The 27,887-nt window shown below is 36.2% G+C and overlaps 1 protein-coding gene and 1 pseudogene across 2 annotated transcripts in view; one reads left to right on the forward strand and one right to left on the reverse strand.

The window, feature by feature from the left end:
• CADM2 (cell adhesion molecule 2) overlaps positions 1-27,887 on the forward strand; it is a 995,556-nt gene that overhangs the window by 563,245 nt on the left and 404,424 nt on the right. The window lies entirely within an intron of this gene.
• Positions 293-27,744, reverse strand: LOC107528586 (ras-related protein Rap-1b-like; annotated as a pseudogene).

Here is a 27,887-nt window from a genome sequence, read left to right on the forward strand (position 1 = left end):
CAAAGTAGGGGCTGAGTTCATGTGTACAGCACACCGTTTCCATACGTGTACACATTGGTGGACGCACATGTCTCTTAGCAATAAGAATGGATTGTGGCCTGTGGTTTTACCAACTATTTGTAAGTAAAAAATCTCTCTTGGGATACTGGAAAGCTCAGACTGATGCAGTCGCTTTCTCCCACCTCTTAAAGGCCACCACCTAGAAAGTCCATGCACGCTGCTGGTGGGTGTAACAGATCTGGAAGGCTGGCGCTGTTGAATGGGGCAGCAATTCTTCAGACCCGGCTCAGAGCTATGATGCATTTAGTGTATTAAGCAGCTGACATGATGACTTATTGCAGGGCTTCCCAGGCACTGGGGTTTTTCTGTTAATTTGCAGCAGTAGGTAATAAAGGATCTCGTTAAGATTTATTTTTGATTTTGCAGAGGAGTCTAAGAATACACAGTTGTTCCATTGTCTTGCTGGATTTTGACCTTGCTCCTTTCTTCAACTCTTTCATCTTCCAAGTCACACTTATTACCAACCAGAATCATTGGAACATCAACGCCTTTACCTTGAAGAATCTGTCCTCTCGGGTCTTGTAAATCACTAAACGTGGACTGAGCTGCGATGGGGTAAACTGGTGCAAAGCCTTGCGTGTTTCCATGTAGAAGTCCCTCATTGCTGTAAAATGTTCCATGCCTGCAGTACCCTAGATTTCAAGCGTATACTGTTGTGTATCTGCTTCACTTTGCTTTCTGTAAGAATCTTCTATTGTAGGATCATATTTTTAAACAAGAATTTCTTGAACAAACTGTACAGTCAGAGCAGATTTTCCAACACCTCCTGAGCCAAGAATGACTAGCGTATAGTCTCGCAGGGCTCAAGTTTGTCAAAAGCTAGTAGCTCCCAGGCAGGCCGTCACCTGCGCCAGGGCGCCCCGGCCGGCGTGCAGGCCTGACTCGGGGCACGGTTTTCACAAACAAAATATTTGTATAGAAAAGACCTCATTGCCAAACAAGGCAAACATTTTATTGAGAAAAAAATAATCCCTTGATCCAGAACCCAAATGTCAATAACAATATAATGTAGAAAAATGTGTGAATTTAGTGACTGTTTTTATTACCTGTAACTAGTATGATATAGTGCAAGTTACTGGATTAGAAATCTCTGAATTCTAATTCAGGTTATGATCTCGTGTAAATATGTCACCTTGGGGAGGTAATTTTTCTTGTACATATTTTGTTCATAAAATGCAGTAGTTGGATTCAGGTCTGGATCTAAGATGTCTGTCACAAAACTATGACACTCACAATGCTTTGCTGAGACTCTACAAGTTGATCTGCTCTTGTTTCCTGCTGTACCCTTTTCAGGACCTCTGACTGTTATGGTCTGGTTATTTTACTGTCATAGCCTTTATGAAATTTCTTCCCTCAGGGACCAGGCCCCACAATCCCCACCACATCACTGAAACTAATTAAGAGTCTATTGTATTTTGTTCTTAGATTCCACATATAAGTGAAATCATATGGTTCTGGTCTTATACTGAATTCACTTATTATTTCAATTAGCATAATATCCTCCAGGTCCATCCATACTGTCACAAAGATTTCCTTCTTTTTCATGGCTGCGTAGTATTCCACTGTGTAAATGTGCCACAGCTTTTTTATCCACTCATCTATTGATGGGCACCTGGGCTGCTTCCAAATCTTGGCTATTGTAAATAACACCTCAGTGAACATAAGGGTGCATATGTTCTTTTGAATTAGGGTTTCAGGTTTCTTCAGATATATTCCCAGAAGTGGAATCACTGAGTCATAGGCATTTCCATTTTTAATTTTTTGAAGTATTGCTTTCTGTAGCTGCTGCGATGATCTGCATTCCCACCAACAGTGCAGGAGGGCTCCCTTTTCTCCACACCCTTGCCAGCACTTGTTTATTGATGTATTGATAATAGCCATTCTGACAGGTGTGAGGTGATCCCTCACTGTAGCTTTAATGTGCATTTTTCTCTTGATTAGTGATGAAGAGCATCTTATCACATGTCTATTGGCCATCCCTATGTCCTCTATAGAGAAGTGTCTATTCAGGTTCTTTGCCCATTTTCTAATTTGATTCTTTGTTTTTTTTATGTTCATTTTTATAAATTCTTTATGAATTTTGGGTATTAACCCCTTATCAGATGTGCCATTGGTGAATATTTTCTCCCATTCAGTAGGTTGTCTTTTCATTTTGTTGATAGTTTCCTTTGCTGTGGAAAAGCTTTTTAGTTCGATGTAGTCCCATTTGTTTGTCTTTTGTTTTCCTTGCCCGAGGAGATATATCCGAAAAAGTGTTGCTGTGAGAAATGTCTGAGATTTTACTGCCTAAGTTTTCTTCTAGGATTTAGAAACAGTCTCATAGATACAGGGAACAGACTGACAGCTGTCAGAGGGGAGGCGAAAGGATTAAGCAAAGAAAAAAACCCAAAAAACTCATAGACACAGACAACAGCGTGGTGATTACCAACGGGAAAGGGAGAGGGGGAGGCAGGAGAGGGGAAAGGGGGGATGAATGGCGATGGAAGGAGACATGACTCTGGGTGGTGAGCACAATACAATATATAGATGTATTATAAAATCGGACACCTGAAACGTTTATAATCTTATTAACCAATGTCACCCCAATAATAAATAAAACAATACAAATTTTAAAAAATTAAGAAACATGAAAAAAAGAGCCTATAGGAGTAATTTACATACGAAGTGAGTGCTAGTTTTAAAATTCAGCTTCTGCTGTTCCCAGCTGTCCACAGCACTGATTCTAGATTATGCCTCAGTGTATCCAGAAAGCATTTCTCTCTGCTCTGTGCCTCCCTCCGCTTCACTTTACCTCGTTCCCTCACCTACGTGGGGGTCAGACTTTGCTCAGTTAAAGTTCAAAGCCCTTATTTCTGGTCCTAGGTCTTGGCAAGCAGTTCAGTCTTGGGCCCTCCCTTGCTCTCTTTCTGTGACAGCTGGAATGTGGACCTCGATGCTTGCTCAGAGCTGTCACTCAGTGCCTAATTGTAAACAAAGGATGGGTTTGCTTCAGCAGCACAGTTACCTCCTTGTCTAATTAGTGCATCCTTGGCTGGGGGGCAACTAAGATAGCAAAAATTTGGCTTGTAGCTTTGTGCTGCTAATGAGGATTTTAGTCAGTAAGTGTGCTTTGCCTGTAGCCACATGGTTTTCTCTTCATTTTAGGTCCACTTGTTGTCAGTCCATTGCACTGTTCCAATTCTGTAAAATGATGCATAGTCACAAGAATGTCTTCCTATTATGTCTCCAGGGCAGGATCATCTGCATAAAGAGTTCCCCAGCTGAATCGTGTACAGATCCACAATCTGTTCAGCTTCCCATGGCATCGCTAACCTTCAAGGCCTTGGTTGTTTCATCTCTTTTAGCAGCAGAGAGATAGTCAGTAGGCCCATATTAAACAAAAATCCAACTTGGTAAATGTGCAAAAGAAAATATATGCTCACCATGAAAGCCTGCGTTCTGTGATATATTTCCTTAGCTACCCATCGAGGGTGGTTGTCTCTTACTTTTCATATTAGAAGCCCCATCTACACATTGGGAGATTTCTGCGCTCACTCATTCCAGGTGTTTCTAATGAAATTATTCATTAGTATACTTTGCACAATCTCTGGTCACAACAGTGGTCACCTGGCCCTGACCTACACAATCCTGGAACTTCATTCGTTACTCCAAATGGAGGACCCCTTACCCAAGCTGGACTAGATTCTTTCATTGGTATTAAATGGGTGCTAGAGGAGTGAGCGCCTCTCTCTTCTTTTTAAAATTGCCTTCTGTAAGGATACTTAACTCTTTAATAGTCAAAGACCCTTTCTTTCCCGCCAGTGCCAGCCAGGGTAAGAAATAGAAGTGCTGATGAACAAAGGGCATGGATGTCTGGATCTAGGCAGCTGTTAAAGGACGCGACTCCAGTAATTTTCTTTTACAAGTACCAATAAGTTCATTTTTTTCCTTAAGTTCAGTTAGACTCCTGAGCCAAGAAGCTTTAACTTACCAAAAACATACTTTTTAAAAATGATTGTTAATAGCTTGATAATCTAATGGTTTGTTCAATTTTTTTTCATGCAAGATAAAAGGAGATAATATTGACTGTCTTTTAACATGACATAAATAGGTTATATTAATTATATGGGATTGTGTGCTTGATAATATTGTTACAGCAAATTGCAACTTAAGAAAACTCTATAGGATGTAACATAATGGTTTTGTGTGCAGGACAGGTTTCTACACAGACAACATGATTTGAGATGGTACCTGTAGGATATAAGATGTCACACTCCTGAATTAGGGAAAGGAAATGAGAGAGGGAGTGGGAATGTCCTACAAATGTGTTTTTTTAAAATATGCACAAATATGTGAGATGTGAATTTTTAGGAAACTGCAAATAACTCAGCACAATCTGAGTTTAGGACTAAAGAGGACACTGAAGCCCTGGCCGGAGCCTCGTCCTGTACTCCAGAAGGTTGAGGGTTCAATTCCCAACTAGGGCACATACCCAGGTTTCGGATTTGATTCCCGATGGGGCAGGTACAGGAGGCAACTGATCAGTGTTTCTCTCTCTCCCTTCCTCTCTCTCTCAAATCAATAAAAAGACATCCTTGAGTGAGGATTACAAAAAAAAAAAAAAAAAAAAGCTCAAAAGGTACACAGGAGTCAAACCATGAGGAGCCTAATGGAGTCTAAACATCTCTATGAACCTTAGTTCCTTCACTTATGACAAGTAGATAAGAAGAGTATATTTCCTATGAAGTTTTGTAAGTTTTAATGCAATTTCTGCAAAGTTCTTAGCCCAAAAATTGCTGTGTAAATGGTTTGGTGTTATTATAGAGATAATGAATTATGTGAACCTCCTAATATATTCCCAAGATAGTCAGCTTTGTTTTAAATATAACTTACATGTTATAAAAACTAGTTACATAAGTAGTAAATTTATAGATTTCAATGAAAAGTTGTTTTCCGAGAGGCTGTCGTCGCTGTCGTTTGCCTGAGGAGTTGGGCAAGGCTGGCCTCTAGTGGTAACGTCCTGGAACTGCAGACATACAGTCCTCATATCTGAGAAAGTTCAAAGCACCTGCCAGATTCAAGGCAGCCGATGGCCTCATCTGAGAACAAAGAATGCCTGACAATCCCTGGAAACATCAAATCTAGACTCCTACCTTAGAGAGTCTATCAAAGTCTTAAATCTAAGTGATTTTTAGTATGAGTTTAAAGCATTACTTACCGAAAGACATTTTAAAAATGTGAGATTCCAAGGTGGTATATTTACATAAATAAATACACACACACATGCGTTGGTATCAGAAGTATTTCTTCTCTTAGAAGTATTGTCTTCTTTTATAAAATGATAGTACATTGTGGCTCTGTTTGTTTATTCATTTGGATTCAATGTTCTAACTTTTCAAATTGAGGAGTTTTCAGTTCAATTTTAAGTATCACTTTTTTCCCCCCCAAAATTATACTTTCTTCCCAAACTAAAAGTTTGAAAGTATTTGGTCTCTGTTTTGTGTGAAAAATCTTCTCCGTTGTGTTTTGTAATAGTCCATTAGTGCTCCCCAAATGCCACCAAGACGAGATAGATAGCATCAAATGGAACATAATTGTGGACAACACCTTATCCTTAGATAACTATAATAAAGATAATTTTAACAAAATTCTCCTTGATGTCAAGTTCAGAAAAATAAACTTTCTATATAGACAAGAAAGTCTTTATAACCCATGTGAATGTTTTATCAATTATTTCTCCATTTTCGTTGACTTATAACGGGTTTTTCGATTTCCATTGTGAACTCACCATTCATAAACTACTTTTAAATTAGAGTTCCTTTCAGCTGCATTTTAATTACAATATATATTTTTTAAATTTATCTTATTAAAAACACGTTTTAAATGTCTAAAATTTAGTATTACAATCTCTGAAGTCTATATTTTGTGGTTATTTTGGTTTTGTTTTTTAAAATAAAGTTTCTTAAATATTCTGCAAAAATTTTTTATGAAGAGTTCTGTGTAAAATTCAACAAATAGATGACATTTCTAAGAAAACAATACCTTTTCCATTTAGAAAACACATATTCCAGTCAGTGCCCCAAATCAGATCTTGTGTTCTGTAGAATCCACCCCTAATATTACAGGATTTATATAAACCGCCCCTATTAATCTCTTCTCATGTTTCCCACGTAGCTTTCACATTCTGACAGTAGGAAGCAGGCCATGTCCTATGTGCTGATGATTATGGAGTAGTTTCCAAACGAAGCTAAAATCCCAAAGAAAGCCCTCTCAGAGGCAAACCAGAAGACACCCCGCTCTTCCCCAGCCTTCTACCAAAGCAAAGAACAGGTTGGCAGTGTCACTTTGAGAGCAGGCTCTGGATTTTTCTGTAAAATTGGTGTTCATATTGGTAGGATAGAGATTTTTTGTAATGAGAGTTCAATGAGATTAGAACAGGGCACAGTCCACAGGTTTTTTAATAACAACCTGCGTGGATGAGACTGTCGAGTTCCTTTGCTTAGCAGCTCCCCAGAAGGCACATTCACATGCCCCTCAAGCTTGAGGCCCTCCTGTGTCCCCCAGCATGGCCTGCCCCGGCTTCGCGGAGCAGCCTCACGATGCTTTGCAGGGATGTAACTGCAAACCGATACCCCTCGGCGAGCTGATAAAGGAGGAAGCGGCGACTGTGTTTTTCATTTTTGCATACTATGAATTTAAATTGCAATTAAATCAGATTGGATATTCTGTTCTACGCCAGCTTTATTTAAAATTAGTTGTGTTTCGCTTCTAATATCTGTTGCTGTTGATATCAGCTTTATTTCCTCCCATCTGTGAATATAAAGTCAAAGCATTTGTACATTTCCATTATATTTATTTGTATGTTGAATTTAAAAGGTTTTAAGCCTCTTGCAATTTAGCTGAGAGTGAAAGGTTTCAGGTTAAGGACCACCGTTTTATAAGCATTAAACAGCAATGCGAGACGTTGACGTCTATAGCTGGTAATAGTTTTAGGCTAATTTCAAGTTGTGTTTTATTTTCTCTTTAAAATATATGAGTAAATAAATTTTAAAAAGGATTGTTTAGGTTCCATGCTAATAAATAGATTTGAGCAAATAGGTTTTAATCATGAACTTCTTATGCAGTATTTAAAATCTAATTCTTTAGCCCTGGCCAGTTCGGCTCAGTAGTTAGAACATTGGCCCTTGAGGACTGAAGGGTCCTGGGTTCGATTGTGACCGAGGGCATGTAACTCGGTTGCAGGCTTAATCCCTGGCCCTCTTGGCACAGGAGCGGGAGGTGACCGATTGATGTTTTTTTTTCTCTCTCTCTCTCCCCCTCCATCCCCTTCCACTCTCTCTGAAAAGCAATGGAAAAAATATCCTCTGGTGAAGATTAAAAATTTTAAAAAATAAAAATAAAATCTACTCGTTTAAAAATGCAAAAAACCTTCCTACAAACCTTCATTCTTCCTTACTCTGACCCTTTTTCCTATATTTTCTTTGCATTGAGTTTTAGGCGTTCATTGACTTTATGAGTCCCTTCCCTCCTTCTGTCCCTTACCTCTCCCGCGTTCGTTTGGTGCACTGTCACTGTCTTAGTTTAGAGCCGGGCCAGCTCTCCCTTTGTGCCTGCAACAGCCTCCTCGATGCATTTCTGACTAGCAGATTCCCCCTCCAGGCACTAGGCTGACCAGTCTAAAACGTAGATGCAGTCGGAGCATTCATTCCATGGCTATACATTCCTTAATGATAGAGTGAAGTTTGTTAAACTGCAATGAGGTAGCTATTGATTTATTCCAGGTAATTAAACTTACTTTGATTTTGAGAGTATGATGGAATATTAAGGCTTAAAGTTAGTGGAGCAATGTCATAGGCCAAAAATCTAGAAGGTATGTGGAAGTAGATATTGATACTAAATTGGCTTTGATTACTTTCAAGAAACCAGCACAGGCCAAGTCTCATTATAATTGACACTATTAGACTAAATATCTGTGTGTTAGCAAAAGTTTTCAAAAGCCCCTGGTCGGCCCCCTTTTTGTGTAAGGCAACAGACAGATTGCTGGTTGTCAGAAGAATGGGCGATAAACTGACTCTCCCTTATTTCTGCCTCAGCTAGCTCACAAGTCCCTTTTCTGCTTGCTGCCTTAGTCTTTACATCTGTCAAATGGGGATAGTAATACCTGATCTTTCTCCCAGTAGGGAAAATGAGAAAGAGATGTCACATCATTATAAATACAGCAAAAACTAAAATTCCTCATCACTTACTGCTGACCAAGTGTTTTCAAAGATTTTAGGTCATTATATCCTTACAATAAGGCAGTTGTTAAAACTCTATCGGATGCTAGACACTTTTTATATAGCAAATATTTTGTAATGCTCTCTTTACAAAATGAAATGAAAACATAACACAACTTTAATACATGAGATTTTTAAAAAGATAATTATAATAAAAGGAGTACTATTTTAAAAAATTAAGTTACTGAAATTACCGAACGATACTGAAAATAAGAGCCAGTTCCCATGTTTAAAGTAATGGATAGCCTTGTGCAAATAAAACAAAAATGGGCTCAATATATGACTCCGACTTGTCTAAATATATTTATGTACTTATGAGTGTGTGTGTATGTGCACATGGTTATTTGTGCACACATGCATCCTGTAGTCTGTGTACATGTTTACATAACATATGAGAGGAAGTCACCAGTCAGAGTTCTTGGTCCACAAATACCTCAGGTAGGCAGATATTTTCACTTGCAAACCATTGTCAATGGCTTTGACATCAAAATTTTTAGAAAGGCAAACAATTAGTTCCATTCTCTTTTTTCAGTTTTTACTACTAGTTACTTGAGATTCTTTAAAACTGGGAAGCTTTGGAATTTAGGTTGTGTACTGACCTATTTAATCATTTCAGTAACTGTTGCCATTAACCCATCCTTTAGATGCAATTTCCCATTTTAAATGTAGGAGAACATTATCACCAATAGAGAGTATTTAATTGTTACATATCACTTATGTTTTGATATTTCCTTTGTTCCATTTAGGAAAAAGGAAAAAAAAAAAAAAAAAAAGCTTTTCTGATGTGTCTTAGTTTGTGGGAAACTGTGGGTGGTAGTTTAAAAGGTGGTTAGAAAATTATCCCCTAAAGACATTTTCAGTTAAACAACTTTCAGAATAAGAATGGAACTAACCCAAAGGTATTGGAATGAAGGGGTGATGCGGGTGGTAAAGGTGGCTTGTGGCTACAAACTAATTAGCATTGAGTAAATTACTAATCAAATTTCCTTTTTCAAATATAGATATGATTTATTCCAGGGAGGGTCTTGGTATAATTGACCTAAATATTGACCTATTTTTGCTATCTTTCCTGGTATCAAATAAGACTCTTGATAAATGGGGATTTATCAGGTGACATTCCTAATATTATTTTATTAATGAATTTATATTTTTGCCAAACTAGAATGCATAGCTAATCCAGTTACAAAAATGCTGCCAAATATCTAAAATTTTGTTTATAATAGTCTTGTGTTAGTATTGTATTTTATTTGTGAGAATTAAGTGAGTTCAAAAATGTGAAGTAGTATAGGACAAGATTTGGCCAATAGTGAATGCTCAGAATATCTTAGCTATTATGATTACTTTTAAATGTATATTCATTCCCATTTATAAAAGTGTAGGTTTCTATAAACATGTATTTTACAAGAGTGGTTTATTACATGTACCCAGCACGATTTTTGCATTTGCTTTGTTTTTTACTTGTTGAGACTATTGGACATAAATCATCATTATATGGGGTGTTTCCATAGATTTATAAAAGTAATTTATTTTCAGAATACATATTTGAAATGTGTCTTTTTCTGGAATGATTTCAATTGCATGAGTTTACATTTTACACAAATCTGTTTTAGTAGTAATTAATATCTACATTTAAATGCTTTTGCAAAACATTTTCTGTGCATTCTTTCATTCATTAAACCAACCAATAAACAACAGAGATATTACGTATTGAACACTCAGCCTATACACAAATATTTCAAATATTCCTTTTAGAAAAGAAGCTAATATCTAAAGGATGAGACTTATATGGATAAAATGATTACTCTCTTGTCATGTGTTCAGCAGAGGTTTATAAAAATTAGAACAAATCCTTTCTAAAGAAGTCAGGAATGTCTTCAAAGAACAGGAAAGGTCTTTGAGGGTGAGTAGGAATTTATGAAGGAATTCCTCATGGAGGCATTGTGAGGAGAAAAGCATGCTTCAAGAAATCTAGTTATTTTAAAAACGACTTTTTTCTGTATTTGCAATACAATTACAAAAAGTCCTTTGTTAAATTACTTTTTATTTAAGAAGATTTGAGAATTGAACCCTGTAACACTTGAGAGCTTGCCCAATAATCCCTGGAGCAGAATAAACTTGCTAATATGTAGAAAGCTGGGCTATCATCTCTTTATTTCCCAGTTACTTGATAATTACCTGAACATTTCTAGACAAAAATAGACCCAAATAAAGACAATTAGACATTAGCAAGTGGTTAGCCAGCTTCATGAGTATTTAGGCTTCAAAGAAAGGTGAACCGAAGGTTTGAGGCATATAGTCTGGTTAAGATGAATTTTAAACTAAGGTATTTAACTTGTAGTTGTTATTAGAGAGTTACTCAGTAATATTTGGGGATAAAAATAAACAAGACCAATAGAATATAACAAAACATGAGAAGTTACAACGATCCAGAAATCATAACTAGATAAATTAAGCAAATGAATCCAGAAGTGTTTAAGTGGATGATAAATTATTGGTATGTTTGGTATACTAAGGATTTTTAAGACCATTTATTGCAAAGGTAATAGGTGAGTGCTGTCGCATTCAGCTAGGGCTTCCATAACCAAACGCCGCAGACTGGGTGACTTAAACAACAGAACTGCCTTTTTATTTTACAGTCTGCAGGCTCTAAGTCTGAAATCTGGGTGGGCGTGTGGTCAGGTTGTGGTGAGAACTCTCTCCTGGCTTGCAGATGGCTTCCTTCTTGCTGTGTCCTCCTGTGGCAGAGAGACTGTGAATGCATTCTGGTGGCTCCTCTAACAAGGGCACTCTGCGTCAGCACTGCTCCACCCTCCTGGCCTCATCTAAACCTGATTGCTCCCCAAAGGCCTCATCCCCAATTATCCCCACATTAGGGGCAAGTCTTCAATGTATGAATCTGAGAGTGACACAGCTCAATCAATAGCAACTAGTGAAATTGGGGTTAAGGGCATGAGTGAGCTAGTTTCCTTGGGAGGTCCTTGGACAGGTGCCCGGGAGCTAGGAGAGTGAAACAGACGGGTTAGTGGAATCCTCGCTCCCTCCCGACCGCCTTGGTGATCAATGACAAGTCATTGGCCTACTTCCGCCAAGCATTAATTTCCTCATTTGTAAAATAAAAGTAATGATACCTACCGAAAAAGTGCTCAGGACTGAAAGAGATCAAGTGCTTATGTGTATAAACCGTACCCGATACATAGGAAGTGCTGAATTAATATACTTTTTTCCCTAATTTTTGGGCTGTATGTTAAGAAAGTAGTTAAAATGGATCCTAGACTTTGAGAACTTTAAGCAGAACATTTTCAAAGCTCTTGCCCACTTCAGGTATTCCTTGGCAATCTGCGGACCCGAATGTCTGTTATAGCAGAAACCACTATTATAAGAGCTGTAAAGCACCTGAGATTTATGTGACTTTACAGATTTGGGGGTTCCTTGAATTAATGAAGTCTTCATGCATTCAGTCAGTTTTGTATAGCCTTTGGAAGCAGAGTTAGATATTTTACTAGGTTTTCATTCAGGGTAAAATACCCACAATATGTCATCCAGCAAAGGCCAATATAACCAGGTTCACACAATGCTTTGTTGTTTGTTTATGGAATTGAAGTTTTAAGTCAAGAATTTCTCTTCTGGAAATGACTTTCCTTCTAAAGCAACAGTAAAAGACCAAGAGAAGGAGAAAGTTAAAACAATCTTTTTGCATATGTTAAATGATTAAAATATCACCATGCAGACACAATAAAATCAATACATTAAAAGCTTTCAGGACACATTAGAAACTGAGGGAGGAATTTTATTTTATTTTAGAATCATTCTAGATAATTGAACCTAAATTGTTCAAGACTTGATTAAGATTAAAGAGAAAGATGCTTATTTTTAAATACATTATTATTAAATGTGGGACTAAATGAGACAGAAAGTAAACTCTTAAATAATGCCTTTTTGTGTGTGATTGACTCATTTATTTCTTTTATTGCTCCTTTAAAACCCCATATTTTGAATTGTCACTCTAACTCTAAAACACATTTGTTTTAAATTCACAATTGAATTTAATAAACGTTTTCACATGCCCAAATTCAGAGCACCAGCTGCTCATATCCTTTTTAATTTAATTAAATTTATTGAGATGACAATGGTTAATATGAACATATAGGTTTTAGGTGTGGTTTTCTATGTTACAAGATCTGTAAATTGCTCTGTGTGCCCACCACCCAAAGTCCTATCTTCTCCTGTCATCATGTATTTTTGACAAAGGAGCCAGAAACACACACTGGAGTAAAGACAGTCTCTTCAATAAATGGTGCTGGGGAAACTGGAGAGCCACATGCAAAAGAATGAAACTAGATTGCAGTTTGTCCCCATGTACAAAAATTAACTCAAAATGGATCAAAGACCTAAATTTGAGAACCGAAATAATAAGTTACACAGAAGAAAACATAGGACCAAACTTAAGGACCTTGGTTGTAGGGGATATGTTATTAACTTGACCCCAAAGGCAAGGGAAATAAAGGCAAAAATAAATGAAAGGGACTGTATCAAACCAAAAAGCTTCTGCACAGCAAAAGAAACTGACAACAAAGCAAACAGGCAGCCAACCAGGTGGGAGATGATATTTGCAAAGAGTAGCTCTGACAGAGCTTTAATTTCCAAAATATATAAAGAACTCATAAAACTCAATACCAAACGAACAACCCAACCAAAAGTGGGCAGAGGACCGGAGTAGACACCTCCCCCAAGAAGAAATAAATAATTCTTAAGGTAACAATTGAACATTTTGAAAGAGATAATAGTATAAATGATACATTTTCTAGTCATTTCCATATATTAAGAATCTCTGAAATCATTAGGTTTAAGTAAGAAATATTAGCATTAAATTGTGTGTTTTTTCTGGAAGAAGTATTTAGAGATGGATAGAATACTTATCAAAAATGAAATATAAAGTACTGTAATTTAAAATATAATTAAATTTGAAGATTCAAGATAGATTTAAAAAATCCAATATACTGATTACCAGTCACATTTTTAAATGTATGTATGTATTTATTTATATTATTTAGCTGATCCTGTGGATATCCAAAGCATTACACAAATACTTTCTACTACCTGTTTCTAATATGATACGGCATGTTACTGAAGTCAGACAGCAATACTTTTAATTTGTTATCATAATTGAGTTATTTTTGTTTGGGATAAGTTTAATGACCATCTAGTATTTGTAGAAACAAATGAACAAAAATAGGTATGCACTTTAGTCAAAATATTTAATGCTCTAGTTCTAAGGGTCTTACATTTTTAAACAAAATTAAGAAAAATTCAGGCGTCAGAAAAGCAAGCTGTGGAATTTTGATAATATTCCACTGGGAGCATTCAGTATATTTCAGTTTGTAGGAAATTAATCCCTCCACTTTAATCATGTCTACGTGGGTTCATTGTTATACTAAGATTTAAAGTTCAAAATTAAAAACAAATAGTATGCAAATAATATTATGCCATCCATTTATCTACAATAATGGAAAAGAATTCCAAGACCTAGTTTATAAATGTGCTTATAAATATACGTTATGTGTTTATAAATACATGTTGTGGTATTTTTAAATACATATTGTGGTATTTGTCATCAAAAGGGGATAAATATATTTCCCTACTTTTCTGAAGATGTAACATTTAAGGTGCCTGCACCAACCAGTTGGTGCTCTCTGGTGATATTTGTGTGAGAAAGTAACACCCTTTTTTTATTTGGATGCTCACATGGGCAAAGCTTTTTTTGTTTTTGTGTTTTTAAGTTAAGTGAGAGAAACAGGATGGTGTTGAAACATGCATTGTCCTTGGTGAGGGAAGCACAATATTTTGAATTTTTTATGGGTTCTGAGACACTCTGCTTGTAACATCTGAAAGTTACAACTCAGCTCCAAGGAACCTGTGACTTTGTACGTTGTCTCTGAAATTCAAAGCTGTGCTTCTAAGCTAACTCCTTGTAGGTACTCTAAAGATTGTATCAATTAAATGTAAGCTCTTTCGGAGAAGAAAAAATTGTCAAAGCCAATCTGATGATTTTAGAAATTCATCAGGATTTGTTGTGCATCTGTACTTAGAATGAAACTGATTTTAAAGATAGTACCAGAACCAGAATAATACATTGTATTAGATTTGGAGTTTAGACCTGTGAGTTTGAGCCTCGATTCTTTTAATGACCACATTGGGTAAGTTGCTTAATGAAGCTGAGTCTTAGGATTTTATGCTATGAGGAGAAAAATACTTTCCTTATTTACCCCACAGGGCTACTGTAAAGATCAAATGAGATAATACATGTGTGAAAGCTCTTAGTAAAACGTGAGCCATATAAACATAAGTGATACCATTCATTTAATGGATAGGATGCTGCTTAATGAATCACATGTAAAAGTTAAAGCTAGCCACGCTTCTTCTAGGGATTTTGTTCTACAGTCTGCAATTTTGTTTATTGGGGAGCCACCGCTAATTAAAGTGCGGTTGATGTTCATGCTGTTCACATTTGTCCACTCTTCTACCCATTATCTACTAGTAGTAATTAATGAATATTTAAAATGTACAGCAACGGTCGGCTACGGCTTGGCCTCTCTCACATTCCCTTGGCTCATGCTGGGCTTTCACAAGGGAGCCTGCTGAGGCAGAACAGTCTCACAGGCTTCTTAGGGTGGATTACTCTCCGTTTATCCGGCATAAACCAAATTCTAAGCAGTTCATAGCAAAAATGCCTAGTTTAAAAACAGAAAGAAAAAAAGAATAAAGTGCACAGAATTTCTATGCAAAATCAAATGTTATCTCTTGATGAAAGGGTTAATGAAATAAAGTAAAATATGAGAATTATAAACACAATATTTCATAATAAAACCATTATTTCCCATTCAGATTTCTTTAGCAAAGATATGGGGGAAAGTATTGTTACAAATATTTCAATTTTTACATCTCCCCCTCCTTTTTTCTCTCTGAAATCAATAAAGAAATATTTAAAAAAAAATTTAAAACAAGACATACATAATTATTTTAAACCCAGGTATATTAATAAAGCTAGAAAGAGTACAGATATACCAAATCTCCCAATTTGGCCACACAACTTCAGTAAATAACAGCTTAAATTCCAAAACTAAGACCATCTTGATAATTCAGTGTTCAGTATCATCTCTGAATAACTGTTTATTTTACTACAAAAATGTTATCTAACATTATACCAACTGAGTAACTTAAAATAGTCTTCACATTTTGATGTGGAGGCCTAATGGCTTTCCACTATATCACGAGTTAACTTTTAGCCTGGCAGAAAATGTGTTGCCAGGAGAAGCTACTGGGTGGTTACCTCTGGGAAAAGATAGGAAGCTGGACATAAACCAAGGCCAGAATGTTAAAAATACAGCTAGTCCTGGCAGACATTATTAATCCATCATGAAAAGTTGAGCACACAGAAATTATTTCCTCCAGTAAAACTAGGGTATGTTCCTATGTAATGTATTCTTCCATGGATTAAAGAATCCAGCTGGGTGTCAACTCATCCTTATACTAAATGAAGTGTCATAGGTTAAGAATTTGGATTCTGTGTTTTTAGGAAAATGGCCTTGATATAACCTGCCACTGAACATATCTCCTGACAATATTAGAATTCCTGGTGAGCCACACTAAATAGTCATCTCCTATGATCCTTGAATGTGCACGTCTCTCTGTGCCTCCTCCCCCGACTTCAGCCTGGTCCCAAACGAAGCGTAGCCTCTGGGAGATGTCTACAATAACAAGAATTAGCCTGCCTATAAAGCTTGGTGAATTGATCTCAATTCAATGACAAAATCTTAAGAATGGGTAATCGGTAAATTCCATAGCTGACTTATTTCAGAAATAAAATGTGTCACAGTAAATAATGCACCCCTCACCTATTGTAATGTGATTGCCACAGAATAGTACCCAAAATGCAAATTCAGGTAACAAGACTATAACCAACATTGGTTGAAAACCTGACCACTATTGATAGTGCATAGAAAAATTTTATTTTCAAACGGATGTTTTAATTTCAGTAGAGCAGAAAGGTGACCTATGTGTGGTTAATTATGCAGAGATGATATCTGAAAAGCATGCCTGCTGGTTGACTGGAGGGAGAGTGCTCACCCCACACTGACGGTTAAGTTTATGATGGTAGGCAAGCAGCAATAAGAGCCAGCAGATCTGTATTAACATTTTATATGTTGAATTTAATAATGTATTCTTCATGCTAAATAACTTTCTGAAACTTATTTCATCTGATTTGAGATGTGATTTGAGAACTGCCAATATGTTAGGCAATCTGCTGCAAAATTGTCTATTTTCATCTAAGTACCTCTGCATCATCTTAGCTCCGCTGTGTACTGAATTTTCTTGTGCAGTCCTACTCAGCAAATCAGAGAGCTTACACTTTTGCTTCCAGTAGCAACAGTATGCTAGAGGGATTATTTTAACTACATTTTGAGGCCAGTGAGCAAAGGTAAATGTCAGTATTAGGGCAAACACTTAGGGTACTTGTAAATAGTGCACCTGCTCAGAGAACTAATTAGATTATACTGTAAAAGCAGCACCCCGAGAGGGGGTAACTTTCCACCTCATGGGATTTCCAGAGCCTTTTGAATGCCTGTCTGTTCCACCTACTGATGGCGAATTCATTAAATATTTTACAGGTAAAAGTTCATTCTTATTAGTCTTAACTTTCCAAAATGCTATCCCTAATAAAATATAAATACCACAGGAAGGCTTCAAGGGCTATAAGTTATACTAGAAACATCATCAGAGCGAGTCCCCAGGGATGATTTTGATTAGGGAAGTGGTGAGAGACGACTGTAAAGGGGAGAGATGTGTTTGTGTGTCTGTGCATGTGTGTGGTGGGCCTGCAATGAACATTGCATTTTACTACTTCTCTGTTTTGTTTGACTCACTGCCCAGAAGTGAGCGTTGCAACCTCATTTTAGGAATTCTATGTGTCCCTAGTTCTCCCGCCATAATATTTGAGCTCTTGACACTAAAAAGCTGAATGATTTCAATGCAACGGTCTTCAGTTGAATCATTTCACTCTGGAAAGTAGCTGTGGTCCAGCAGAAATCACAACCAAGTAATGATCAGTTCCATTTCTGAGTAGCTGCAAGACCGTTTAACTGTAACCAGGCTATAGTCATGCTCTGACACCCGACTCCCAGATCTCACACTGTCCCTCCTTCCGCACCAGGGCCATGTGCTTTGCCACGCCCCCTGCTGGTGCACCACTGCCCTTGACCCTGGCCTGGACTTGAGGTAAAATATGACAGCACCTGAATAGACACATTAAAAACATAAAGACAAGACACAAAAAAGAACATTGCTGCATCCATGTAATTTTCTCTTTGCTTCTATTTAAAAAAAAATTGTTAAATTATCTTGAAATGCATCGCTACTCTTTTTATAATAAAAATAGAAACAATTATGATCATCATGAAAATTCTAACCAAATTACATGAAACTTGGTGGAGCTGAGAATTTATAAAATGACAGTAAATATAAAGGAGCAGTAAGAACATATTACTGAAAATATGTTAATGGGGAAAAATGAGTAAAATGTAGAAATGGAAATATACTTATCAGATGTAAGGTAAAGTGCCACAGGGGTAACATGGGACCGAGTAGAGAATTAGGAAATAGGAGCATTGCTCCAAGACTAAGATTAAGAAAAAAGAAACATGGTACAAAGTCTATTTTAAGAGATAGTTTCATGACAGACATATTTGAGAAGAGGCTCATGGAGTATATATTTGGTTTAGAGGAGAAAAAAATTGACACAAAACTATTAACTTGGTGATCATGGACAGTTCACATAGAGAGGAGCCTTTCTATCAAGTTCACCAGAACAGACAGAGCCAACCAAAAGGCCGGCACATTGTCTAGGGAAGTCTATTTTGCTAATTGCATCTGAACCAAAGTAGTCTTTGACATGTCCCCAAAGACCATGCGAAGGTACAGAAAACAGTTTGTCATAAATATCAAGAAGTGAAGCCTTGAGGCAACTGTGGAAGCTGTAAGAAGGCAAACGCTTCATTGTGTTTGACCACAGTGAACTCATTACCTAAGTAAATCAGACTTTCAGACTGAAAGCAGCAGAATCACTAGGACAGGCGAATGGACTAGAAAAATAAGCAGGTGGTATGTTGGAGGAAACTGAAAGAATATTTGAAGAAAGACTTCAAAGAAAGCATAATTTTATTTACTGGGTACTGTGACAATAAAACGGTTCATTATATGAATTCTATTTTAAGTAAGAATGAATGTTTTCAGAACTGTTATAGAATTTAAAAGAACAGTGTAGGGACAAGAATTCAAGGAAAGCCATTGAGAGAGAGAAAAATGGGTGAAAAGGGCCTGGAACCTAGGTGATAAGGAATTATTTGCTAAGCATAAAAGGAATAAACTTTATGAAATGAATGGAAATTGGTCTGCTGACAAAGACGGTGTTCTAGAGGAAAGCTAAAGCAAATGGTTGTCAACTAAAATAAATTGAATGTTAGCCCTGGCCGGTAGCTCCGTTGGTTGGAGCATCATCTCATACCCTGAGGTTGGGGGTTCTATCCCCTGTCAGGTCACATGCAAGAATCAACCAATGAATCCAGAAATAAGTGGAACAACAAATTGATGTCTCTCTCTGATTTTTAGAGAGAGAAAGAAAGGAAGGAGGAGAGAGAGACATCCTTTCTCTCTCTCTCTCTTAAAAAAATAAAAATTAAAAAATACACATTTAATGTTAATTGAAATATATTCATACTATAAGCAAAAGAAAACTAGGAAGAGCTTATAGTTTACACTGTACCCAATCATCACATTCAAATATTTAGGACCTCAGACTTGCTTTTAATTTTAAAGTTGTTTTTGGTTAGTTGGTTGATTGGTATTTGGGAGTTCTTAAGCTAGGATGATTGTGGTTTGCAGAACCTTCTGTGAGAAAACAAGAGTTTGCTACACAGCAGTATCACTCTTTCTGCCTACTAATACTTCAATGTAAGTAACTTTTCTGAAAATAAAAAATTTGGTGTGTGACAAGTGTCCCTTCTTTTCTAGTTTAGAGCTTTTCAGTCTGCTATTCATCTGAGCAGTCAGATGTTTTGTTTTGTTTTTAATATCAATGAAACTAAACCTTTATCGATGCTAAAATTCTGTGCACTGTGCAATCTGTGAAAATTAAAAAGAATTGAAGATGATCCATTTTTTAGTGTGTGTACTTTTGGAAGTCTGGACAAGTAGGAGTATATTTAAAATGCAAATATTATACTGAGATGCTACAATAATTTACATTCTGAGCCTGCAGTTTAAATATAATTGCATTACATTAAAACACAGTTTGGTTTATTGTGTGATATAAATTTGGTTTATTTCTTACAGATTTATGGTGACTAGGATTTTGTTTTGATCTTGTAGTATATACAGAAATTTCATAACCATCTCTTATAATTTGTGAAGCTTTAGCAGCAACATTTGTAAACACAAGGGGATGTTTTCACTTTTTAGTAGGGGAAGAGCAGATGGTTGGGATTAAGGGAATCACTCCTTCGTGTTTAATAATGCAGCAGGGAAAGCAGCAGCAAGCTAACTTTTCACCAAGAGAGAATGATTTTTCAGAGCATCAGCTGGATTGTTCCTAGCTAGAATAGAGCCTCTTCAGATGTGTGCCATCTGCATGGGAGTGAGTCACAGCAAAAGATCTAATAATACTTGTAAAATACAGTTTGTTCCCAACGAGTTCTATAAAGAGAAAATACTTTCTGTATTTGATGGAAAGGACTCGTGAGAAGAAATCAGTTTATAAGTACAGGACTTGTAAATAGAAATCCAATCAGACAACAGAAAAGACAGACCAAAAAACCCATATTTTGGTAATTTTTGCATTTTTGGCAACATATAAAACGATTCAATAGAAAAAAACGGGTGTCTTTAGGAGATATTATTTAAGTATAATTTAATATATAAATGTAAGAGTCATCCAGCGAAGTTTTGGAAAAGAGTAAATTTTTAATAATATAATTAAAATTACATTTTAATTGAGTAAACTGTGATTGAAAACAAAATATTAGTAAAATGATATATTATTATGTAATGCAAACACCAGCACAATAGAAAAATTATACATAAGTAGAGGGTTCCTAATGAACATAGATTTTCATTGTAGTTGATCATTACAAAGAATTTGATATCCTGAAGATCAAGTGATTCCCTCAACACCTAGTTTCATATCCATTACTAAGGAAAATGCAGCTCAGTTGACTCCTTTAATGCTTGTCTCAGTTCAGTTGCTCAACACCAAATTCTAAAGGAGCTGCTTTCAAATGATCAATGAAAACCGTAACCACCAAATCAGTAACCAAACAAATTTGGCCTGAAGGAAACACAAGTTGGAGGATGGGATTTGACTCCTTTCATAGGTTTGTGTCAGCAATACTTTTATATCAAGGTCTTCATATAAAAAAGAAAAAGTGTGTATTTTAGTGAGTCTGATAGTCTCATAGCCATGGATTTAGACAAGGTCACAACTAGAGAATTTGCCTTAATAAGAATTTTATGAGTCCTAGATTTACAAAACAAACAACAACAAAGCTTCTTTGCAGACCCTATATTGTGTCTACCTGCAAGTGCTTTACCAGTGGCCATTGTCATATGGCTCTTCAATTTCAAAGAGTATTTTTCCCTATTTCATTTGATCATGGCTATTACATGTTTCCATTTTATCTTTCCTTCAATATACAGCCTAAGCTTAGCTTTTTAAAATGAGATTCTATTTGTTTGAAAGGCTGGACAATAGAATTAGAAGGGGGGGGGGGGGATCAGCTTCCTTTTTTCCTCTGGAGTGTCCATTCTGCCAATTAAAATTCCAGAGCCTTAGTTTCTTCATCTCTAAAATGAAGGGTGGATCAGATGATTATTAATATACCAACCATTACAGAAGTTAACATAGCTGTGTTCTTGGCCTTTGTGGGGATTCCTGTAGAATCTCAGAACATTTGTTTGGTATGGAGAAAGGAATGGTTTCAAGGGATCTGCAAATACAAATGATTAAATGGCATTTCCTGTAGACAGATGCACATGTATAAGACCATGAGTCTTGCTGTGATTAATAAAATAAATTAATAATTTCTAAGATAACTGATATACAAATAAACAAATGTAGGTGTTTGTCAAATGACTGATATTCAAATAGGGGTTTTGTACTTTAAAAGGCTTTGGCTCTTTAGGTTATGGAGTGCTAAGCAGGAAGGAATCAAATGAGAGAATTTACATTATGTGTTAACTGGGTCAAGGACTCTTTCCAAATTCTCATTCTCACCCCTTTGCTAATATGAATAGAGGAAGGCAAAACTGCAGAAACACAATAGAGATTTACTTATGTTAACCATTAGACAAATTAATGTGGGTTAATTGAAGATTAGCATCGGAGTTGTATCAGCCAAACAGAATGAAAGGAAAAAGTAAAACAGATTGTAGTTAAATATCCCAAGTATGTGTTTTATATCTTGGCTGTTTCTGTTCATTTGTTTTCGTTTGTGTAAAATCTCAAAAACAATAAGGTTAATATCAGACCTCCCAGTCCTGTTCTTTAAATTATATAATCTTTGAAATATTTTTATCATTAACCTTTGAAAGGTTAGTTACAAATGTTCAACATAAAAATTGCGCAGATCTTTAAAGATCTTTAGGGGATCCCCCATTTCCCTGCCTCAAAGGCTTGAGTTTTATAAGGCAGCAACATCAGTTTCAGTCTTGAATGAAATTTGAAATATTAAAACATAAAAATTCCAAGGCTTATTTAAATAAATGATTTCATGAATTTAAATGAAAATACAGAAATAGAAGTTATAAGGAATTAAATAGCCATTTAAAATATGATAACTATTTTTCATGTTTTGGACTAGAGACAGGAGGTAGTTGTTTTATTGCTCAAAAGTGGCTGGCAGGATGTGAATGATTAAAATTAATAATATTTTTAAAAGTCAGGAACAAAACAATAGAACCAACTCTGTGTGTGTGTGCGTGCGTGTGTGTGTACGTGTACATGTGCATGTGTGTGTTTGAAGTAAAAATAATCAGGAAGAGATAATAAATTTCCATGTAAGCTTCCACTTAAAGAAGATAGGGGTATAAAAAATGTGACTAGAAATGTAAAAATATAGAAAACATAGAATCATACAAATTATCACTATGCTATTAGGAAGCTATTTTTGTGTTTTCATGAACAAGGTATATTTAAAAAATTGTTTTGTTCATAAAACTCAATGGCAAAGAGACTAGCCTCTAAATTCTGTTGTGTTTGAAATATTATAACCTGGGGCTGTGGGTTCATACATTAGCTATGCTTAAAGTATGCTTGTTACAACTTGGCACTGTCAGTTTTAATGCAGCTTTTGTTGGCTTTAAACACTGAAACAAATAGAAAACAATCAGGCTCTAGTGGCTTGGAACCTGGATAGCAGCCCAGCTTTCATTTATTAGGACCCTGGGAAAATAAATTTAAAAGGAGAAAATTTTCAAATCTACTTTCAGGTTACATTTAACCAGTACTTATCCCAAGGATCTCCAAGCCCTTTTTATTTATTCTGCTGATTGATAATATAAATTCTAATAGGAACTAATACATTTCAGGACAGAAGTGTCTATTCAAATCATTCTTGGGTCTGAGTAGAGCACCAGTATTTATAAAAGATTCATAAATCCTAAGGATTTATTTATTGGAGTAGCAGCGGCAACTGGGTATGCAGGTATTAGCCCTACTATTTATCTTTAGGAATCTTTGGTTATTTGATAGTATAGTCACTGGTCTGCTCTGTCCACTGAAAAATCTCCTGAGCATTCTAATATTGTTCAATCGAAGAACATGGTTAAATTAGCAAAATATCCAAACAACTTACAGAGATATATTTGATTGCCATGTTCTTTTTATAGTTCTGCCAATATTATAGTTCTGGAATACCTTAATCTTACCGTTTTGGTGAAGGCTTTTGGTGAGGGCTCGTGAGAAGTTAGTCACAGTCACGCTTGGTAAAGTAATTGTAAATGGTTAGCTACCATGCATACTATTACGTGGTATTCTTGTAAGGTGGGTTAAAGCGTAAGAATTGTCCTGTTTTAAACACTTCAGATCTTGAATTTTAATTGTCCAATATAATATAAAACCGCTAATAAAAACAGAGCCTCATACAGTTCTTGGATCTTCTCTGTGGGAAGATTGGGGCCGTATAGTCTATGCTGAACACGTCCTGGGATAGATCATTTCATTTTATCTACTGATTTCTCTGTTTTAGTAATGTCCCCTTCTAGAACTGCAATATGTTTATCTTGCATGTAGCTCTAAAAAGTAATATTTAAGCACAAAATGTTGTAATTTTCTCTTTCTATAGAAAAATTTATCTTTATTGTTGAAAGTATTATAGAAGTCCCTTTTTTTCCACCATTGATCCTCTTCACCCCACATCCATCCCACCCCCAGGCCTTCCCCATACCAATGTCTGTGGCTATAGGTTATGCTTATAAGCCTATAAGTTCTTTGATTAATCTCTTCCCACCCACTCCGCCATCCCCACCTTCCCTCTGAGATCCCTCAGTCTGTTCTATGCTTCTGTGTCTCTGGATCTATTTTGTTCCACAAAGTTTATGAAACTAGACCATCAACTTATACCAAACACAAAAATAAACTCAAAATGAATGACTTAAATGTAAGACATGAAACTATAAAAATCCTATAAGAAAAGGTAGGCAGCAAAATCTCAGACATCTCTCATAGCAATATATTTGCCAATACATCTCCCAGGGCAAGAGAAACAAAGGAGAAAATAAACAAATGGAACTGCATCAAAATAAAAAGCTTCTGCACAGCAAAAGGAACCATCAACAAAACGAAAAGGGAGCCCACTGTATGGGAGAACATATTTGCCAATGACACATCTGATAAAGGGTTAATATCCAAAATATATAAGGAACTCATACAACTTAACAAAAGGAAGACAATCCAATTAAAAATGGGCAATGGACCTAAATAGACACTTCTCCAAAGTGGACACACAGATGGCCAAGAGACATATGAAAAAATGTTCAATGTAGCTAATCATCAAAGAGATGCAAATTAAAACTACAATGAGGTGTCACTTCACACCTGTCAGAATGGCTCCATCAACAAATCAAGGAACAACAAATGCTGGTGAGGGTGTGGAGAAAGGGGAGCCCTAGTACACTGCTGGTGGGAATGCAGACTGGGGCAGCCACTATGGAAACAGTGTGGAGTTTCCTCAAAAAATTAAAAATGGAACTGCCATCTGATCCAGTGATCCCATTTCTAGGAATGTATCCTAAGAATCCTGAAACATTAATCAGAAAGAATATATGCACCCCTATGTTCATAGCAGCACAGTTTACAATAGCTAAGATCTGGAAACAGCCCAAGTGCCCATCAGGAGATGAGTGGATGAAAAAGCTGTGGGACATTTACACCAGGGAGTACTATGCAGCTTTAAAGAAGAAGAATTTCGTACCCTTTGGGACAGTATGGATGGACCTGGAGAAAATTATGCTAAGTGAAATAAGCCAGTCAGAGAAAGCCAGTCACATGATCTCACTCATATGTGGAATGTAATAATTTTCTCTTTTAATAAAATTCTTAAACAAAAGTGTATCTGCATTAATGAAGTACACTGGTATTTCATTTTTTCATTTTGTCCAGTAGGCTCAAGTGTATGGAAAAAAGAGTATCCTATCTCTGTGATAGAATTTTGTGAATTATTAAAGCTAATGTTGAAATATAAAACTAATTTTGTCATATGCATTTGTATTTCCAGCACTGGACTTGATTCCTGAAATCACCATACCAAGTTATGTCTTGCATTTTTTTCAGTGTAAAATAAATTTTGCTACTTTTTAAGAGTAAATTGCTTTTTGATTTCTCATGGAATAATTTTTTTTGTTTTGTTTTAGGCATATTTATTTAATTATGTGCAAAATACATAGTATTCATTTTTGACTGACATACATTGCTGTGACTCTGCCATCCTATTGGTTTATTTATATATTTTATTTTATTACCTTATTTTACTTTTGAATCATTAAGATCCAATACAGTAACACATTTGAGGTCCCTTCTGAGCCATAGTTCCCACCTTGATCTGAGTTTATCGCTAAGAGACAGATGACTCTACCAGTCAAACATGGAATATTTTCAGGTAAATTCAGATTGTGGGTTCTGCATATGAGTAGCTCTAGGAAGTCATCCCTTGAGCCTAACAACAAGTAAAAGGCTGCACAGAATGAAAAATCAGCAACTCTTTTGGGATCCATAAAAGAAAGGAGGATACCAGGGAAAGTGTCCCTCCCAAGAACGGAGAGAAAGGCGGGGCCGGGAGGGGAGGTCTGTCCCAGCAGAGGCCGAGCAGGCCGGAGCAGCACAGCATGGGCTGAAACGCTGGGCACTTCGCGCAGACGAAGCCAGGAGTGAAAACCTCCAGGGGGACTCACTGTGGTGAGATTTACTCCAGGATGTTGTTCGTCCACGGAAAAAAGAAAACCCTGCCTTTTGTAGCAACATGAGTGGACCTTGAGAACATTATGGCAAGTGAAATAAGCCAGGCCGGAGGACAAACGCTGCAGGGCATCGCTCACTGTGGCATCTTACGGAGTCAGGCTCAGAGCAGCAAAGCGGTTGCCGGCTGGAGGAAACAGGGAGTTTGGTAAAAGGTTACAAGCTTTCACCTATAAGATGAACAGGTGCGAGGGTCTAATGTAAATCATGGTGGCTCCAGTTGCTAACCCTGTATTGCATAATTACGATTTGCTGAGAAAATAGAACTTAAATTTTCTCCCTAATGTGTGTGTGTGTGTCTGTGTGTGTGTGTATGGGGTTTTGGATGTAATAACTAGATAACTAGATTGGGGGGATTCTTGCACAATGTATAAACGTAACAAATCATCACAATGTATACTTTAAATATCTTACATTCTGTATGTCAATTATACCCTAATAAAGCTGATTTTTTTTTAAAAAAAGGGAAGAGCAAATTGAATCAAAAGTGAGCATAAGAAAAGAAATAATAGGAATTAGAACAGAAATCAGTGAGACTGAAAAGAGGAAATCGTTAGAGATTATCAGCAACACCAAAAGTCGTTCTGTGAGAATATCACTAAAACTGCTATCGCTACGCTCTTGCTGGGCTACGTAAGATAAAAAGAGAGAAGACAAAAATTACTAATATCAGGAATAAAAGAGAATATCACTGCAGATCCAATGGAAATTGAAAGAATAATAAAGGAATATTATGAATAGGTCTTTGCCCACAAATTTGATAACCTAGATGAAATGAACCAATTCCCTGAAAGACACGCCTTGTCAAAACTCGCAGAAGAAGGAATAATAGATTATCTAAATAGGTCCATATCTATTAAATAAATTGATTTAATAAGCATCTTGCAAACCAGAAATTGCCAGTCCCAGTCAGGATCACTGGAAAATTCTACCAACCACTTAAGGAAGAAGTTACACCAATTCTTTACAATACCTTTCAGAAGATGGAAGCAGAAGGAATAATTCTTAACTCGTTCCATGAGAACAGCATTACCCTAATACCAAAACCAGATAAAGACATTATAAGGAAAAAAAGCTACAGATCAATATCTCACATAAACAGAAATGCAATAAAATATTTGAAAATTCTCAATAAAATATTTGAAAATTTAATCAAACTATGTGTAAAACTAATAAAACACCATGACCAAGTGGGCTTACCCCAGGTTTGTAATGGTGGTCCATATTCAAAGATCGATTAATGTAATCCATAATATTAACAGGCTAAAGAAGAAACATCACATAATCTTATAAATAAATGTAGAAAAGTTTTTGTAAGAACCCAGTACAGTATCATTAAGGCACAATTTTTTTTATTTATTTTTTTTATAGCAGATCCTTAGAACTTATTCATCTGAGTGGAAGAAATCAGTGAACGGAGGGAGGGACATCTGTAATGCTTTCAACAATAAAGATAATTTTTTAAAAACTTTATCTTCATTGAATAGAAATTTTCCATTCAAAAAATGTGCTTTTACACATTGTGATGTCAGACAAGATATACTGAAAGCAGAAGCCCTCACCAGTGAAATTTCATGAGGAAAGGTCTATTTCTGAGACCCCTGTATCTAGCTTTGAATAGGCACTCGATGGACATGTGTAGAATTAATAGATAAATAAATATGGTCGTGAATATTTTAAGGATTCCATTCGATTATTTTTAAATGTAAGGCAATAGTGGAGTTTACAAACCTTGAGACTTTTCTCAGCCTGGATCTCAGTCCTGCTTCTCTGAGAGCTGCTCACTTCCCTCCAGGGTTTGGCTCCACACGATGAGGCCTTATCTGCCTCTCTGTCCTTGGCTAACTGGTCTTTGTATCCAAATTGACCCATCCAGTTTTTATCCCGGGGAATTGGGTGTTGGTAGTTAGAAATATACTACACAAGTGGCTAAAATTATTAGATGTAAAGTCAGAAATAATGAGAAAGCCATATTTTACCCTATGAATTGAGAACATCTACATACTGAAAAAAAA

Source organism: Miniopterus natalensis, chromosome 6, assembly GCF_054644295.1.
Source record: "Miniopterus natalensis isolate mMinNat1 chromosome 6, mMinNat1.hap1, whole genome shotgun sequence".
Taxonomy (NCBI): Eukaryota; Metazoa; Chordata; class Mammalia; order Chiroptera; family Miniopteridae; genus Miniopterus; species Miniopterus natalensis.